We start from the raw sequence: 4,449 nt of genomic DNA on the forward strand, positions 1-4,449 counted from the left end.
CTGGGGCAGCAGCGACGAGGAGCTCCTCGGGAGCGGCGCCGACGACGTCGACGGCGGCGATGACGAGGACAGCGACGACTAGTAGTATAGGACTAGTAGTAGCGAGTGCACTAGGCACCGGATCCCTCTTTTGAGAGCCATCGGCTCTTTCTTGTAAAGCCGCTCCTTGGAATTAATGAAATTGTTCTTTCCATTCATCCTTTAATCGCTCCAATTTCATTCCTTCCGCTCGTCATGCTAAGACCGATAGCAACGCGTCGGACTTCTTTCCTTTTGAACGCCGAGGAAACCGGATTCTAATTAGCTCGTAGGCTAAAAACTTCTCAATTTTTAGGCTGCGATTAGACATCTGACCAAAATTCTTCGCAATCCCTTAGCCGACAACAACTCATCGGCTATTTTGAGAATCCAGTCCCTTTCCTTTTCTTGCAGCAACAGCACAGTCCAAGCCCTGTACTAGACGACGGCTTTTCCTTCCCGAGTTCCTCCCCGAGACGATCATGATGCAGCCGCAGCCGAGGTGACTCTAATCGGCTCTTAAAAAACAGGTCTGTTGCCCCCCGAGTCTCAGCCAAGGCACGACAGAGACGAGGATACGCAAATTAGCTGTATGGACCTGGGCTTGATCATATCTGAAGGGGCTTCTTATGTAGAGCCAGCCGATCTGCACATAAATCGGCTTCCCAAAGCAGAGAGCCAGCCGATCTGCACATAAATCGGCTTCCCAAAGCAGAGAGCCTTCAAGGTGAGCTGCCCCCCGAGCTTCTTTAGTTCTTGCTGGCTAGATCGGCTCCTTTCCTTTGGTGAATCTAATGCAATCCATCCTTGACCTGATCCGCCCGCCCATGCTGCTCCCGATATTGTTCTTGAAGAGAGGATCTGAGCTTCCAAACTGCTCCATTGAGGAGTTCCTTCATAAAAAATCTCCCTTTGTGCTCCATTGACCCTCTGATCGTAACAGTTACTCCCCTTGAGTCGATGGCCATGCATCGGCTTTCATATCCTTAAGTCGATGCCTGCTGCATCGGCTGTGTTCGAAAATTTTCGAATTTTCATATATATTTTTTTATTTGGCCGATTTTTCTTAATCGGCCCCCAATGTTTCCTTGCACGTATGTTCTCACATGTTTATCTGCACATGTTCATCTGATTATATGCCCCCCGAGCCGATACCTGCTGGATGGCTGCAGATATCGGCTTGTATGGATAGCCAGGGCACTGCACTTGTACGTCGGCTTCGCAAAAATCCACGCTGACTCTCGTCTGCCGACGTGGCCACTGCTCAGTAGATCGGTGCTGAACGCAAGCAGAACATGTGGTGAAAGTAATTTTGGCCGATTGCTGGAATCGGCCTCCATATTCATTGGAGAGCTGACTGAAGGTCCTGTAATGTCCCTTCATAAACTTTTTGGGGCCGATCACAAGGATCAGCCTCGCTTGGTTTGCTCATTGGTTTAATCTTGCTATTCGGTTAGGCTGGATAAAACCAACCCAACCTCTCGACTTGATGCGCTTGCTCTGTCATCCACCTTGAGTGCACCGTAGAGTCGTGGAGCACTAAGCTCCGTCGGCAAGACGAGTACCATGTTTGTGCCAGCCCGATGTCTCATCATCGGCTTTCCTCCGTTTGGGGCGCCACTCCATTTTCCGTGGACGACCCTCTTCATCCGGGGTTCGCCGAACCTTTGCAGCCAGATCAGGTCGTGCCTTCCTTAGCGTATGCAGGTATAACCTTTCGGCTTCCTCCAGGCCGCGCAATCGCTGAACCCTGCGCTTTTGGGAACGGCTGAGTCCGTCAGGGCACCACCTTGGCCGGTGGTACCTGTCCTCTTCCACTTCTCCCTCGTCTTCTGAATCCTCAAGATCTGCCCAACGAGGTGACTCAGCGCGTTTGCTTTGTGGCGGGAGAGGCCCTAGGCGCTCGAACACAGACACGTTGGCTGCCTCCTTCTTCTTCTTGTTGCATTCTCGGGCAATGGCCGATTGTGGGCAATCGGCTCATTCCCGAATCCCAGCAGTGTCTGAAGAAGGGGCAGTCCCAGTGTCTGGCGTTGTCATCTTGCTCCCTTGATGTTTCCGTGGCACAGCGCTCGTGCTCCTCCTCATCAGACTCACATATTTGTTGAGGAGGTGATCAGAGAGGGGTCGCTGATATCTTATATTCTTCACCTCCCCCTCTGTGTCATAGCGCTTGCCATCAAGACGGAGCCGATCGCGTGGAGCGGCCTCCTCTGTATCCTTGCTATGAGAGCAGCTGCCCTCATCTCCATCTTTGCCAGAGTGGTTCCCAGGTCCTACCATGTTGATGGTGAACGAGGGACCTGGCTGGCAACCCTCAGGGTAGGTGACTTCCACCATGTTAACGGCGGGGAAGGGTTGGGTGTCGACCTTCATGGCGTACTGGTTGAAAATTAGCCGCCCCTTCTCTATCGCCGCTTGGATGTGCTGACGCCACGCCCGGCAGTCGTTGGTGGCATGGGAAAGCGAGTTGTGGAATTTGCAGTACGGCTTTCCGTTTAGCTCCTTCGCCGTGGGGAACTTGAGACCTTCAGGAATCGTCAACTCGTTTCTCCTTGAGCAGGAGGTCGAAGATTTGCTCAGTCTTGGTCACGTCGAAATCAAATCCCACGGGCGGCCCCGGTGGCTTTACCCATTTGCAGGACACGGGGGTTCCTCCCCGAGTCCACTCAGCCACTCGCTATTTCTTGGTCTCCCGCGAGCACTTCATCTTCCTCCGTATCGACCATGACTACCGCACGCTTGAACTTGTCTTGGTACAGGTCCGGGTGGCGCTGTTCATATGCCGATAGTTTCTGAACCATGTGCGCCGGCGAGGGATAATCTGCTTGGGAGGCCATGTCCTTGAGCCGTGTTGCAAGGCCGGCTACCGCCAACTCGATCGCTTCCTTTTCAGTTATACGAACCGAATAACATCGGTTCCTAAGATTCCTGAAGCGCTGGATGTACTCGTCACCGTTTCCCCGCGCTTCGACGTAGTTGTGCTAGATCGGCAATGCCGGACTCGGAAGCTTCGAATGGTATTGCATATGGAACTGTTCTTCCAATTGCTTCCAAGACTCGGATGGAGTTTGCTGGCAAAGAGGTGTACCATCCAAAAGCCGATCCCGTGAGGGACCGTGAAAAGAGCCTCACGCGAAGCTGATCCGACACTGAAGCCGGTCCTAGTTGAGCCAAATATCGGCCGACGTGCTCGATGGAGCTGGAGCCATCTGATCCACTGAATTTGGAGAAATCAGGGAGCCGATATTTAGGTGGCAGCGGGATCATCTCGTAATCGTCGGGGTACGGCTTGGAATAGCCGATCGCCCTTCTTTTCGGCACCATGCCGAACCGGTCTCTCGCATGGTACCGATCCGATCCGTCGTGCCGGCCGTAGGAGTTGCACTCCGAAGATTCGCCGGGGTGGCGTACTTAGCCAGCCATGTTTGCTTTTCCAGCTCCGAGCCAACCGCAGGAGCCGGGCTCGGGAGTTTCGTCGGTGTGGCGTACTTAGTTAGCCACGTCCGCTTTTCAAGCTCGTCGCCGACGTTCCTCCCGTCTTCGCCGGAGTCCCCGATGTTGTGGCCTGGTTTGTGAGTGCCCAAGTCACCACAATCCGGCACATACGTGCACGCGTATCCTTGAGGGATCTCCTTAGGCGCCTCCATTAAGAACTGGTAGTCACTAGGGTCACCACCAATCCTGTAGACGAGGAATGCCGGTGTAGTCGGCCTTCAGCAGGTGCTGCCAACGCATATGGCAACGGTGGACGGGACTGGAATGGCAACTCTCCTTGATGAGTCCCGAGAGCTGGTCCTGACGGCGAGTACTGGTGGCTCATGATCTCCTGGATTACGCGCAGAGCGACACGCTCCAACACGTTGACCAAGTTTTCGAGTGGCGATGTAGCGAGTGAGCCACCAAGTAGTTGATCTCCCCGCCGCAGTCCCTCGGTGCGTTCCTCCGACGGGCAGAGAGGTCTATCCCATCGAGAGCACCTTGCGGTGAGAATCCCTTCCATCTGATGCCATGGGAACGGGTTCTCTGAAAAGCGCCGATGAGGTCGGCTTCGAGGGTGGCCTTGATCTCGTTGTATTGCTTCTTGAGCTCGTCAGGCAGCTCCTCGTAGGTGATCGGCGTGCCGTCCGCCATCTCGGATGTAGATGGCGATGTGGTTGATGTAGACGATTGTCCCACCGGGCGTGCCGAATCGTGTTGACTGCCAAAACCCACCGGCGGGCAGGTGGCCTTGTCAACACCGTAGAGCCGGGAAGAGCCTAGAGTTGCGGCTGGCTGAGACCCCTCCGAGCGACGGCCCGCAATGCTCTTCCGGTCACACGCGGCGATGCGAAGTGCAAGGGCGTGCCACCTGACCTATACCCGGTCGGAGAAGGTGATGGGGATGCCTCGCTTAGTTTCCTGCAGGGCATACATGTAAACGTTAAATAC

This window comes from Lolium rigidum, chromosome 3, assembly GCF_022539505.1.
Source record: "Lolium rigidum isolate FL_2022 chromosome 3, APGP_CSIRO_Lrig_0.1, whole genome shotgun sequence".
Classification (NCBI taxonomy): Eukaryota; Viridiplantae; Streptophyta; class Magnoliopsida; order Poales; family Poaceae; genus Lolium; species Lolium rigidum.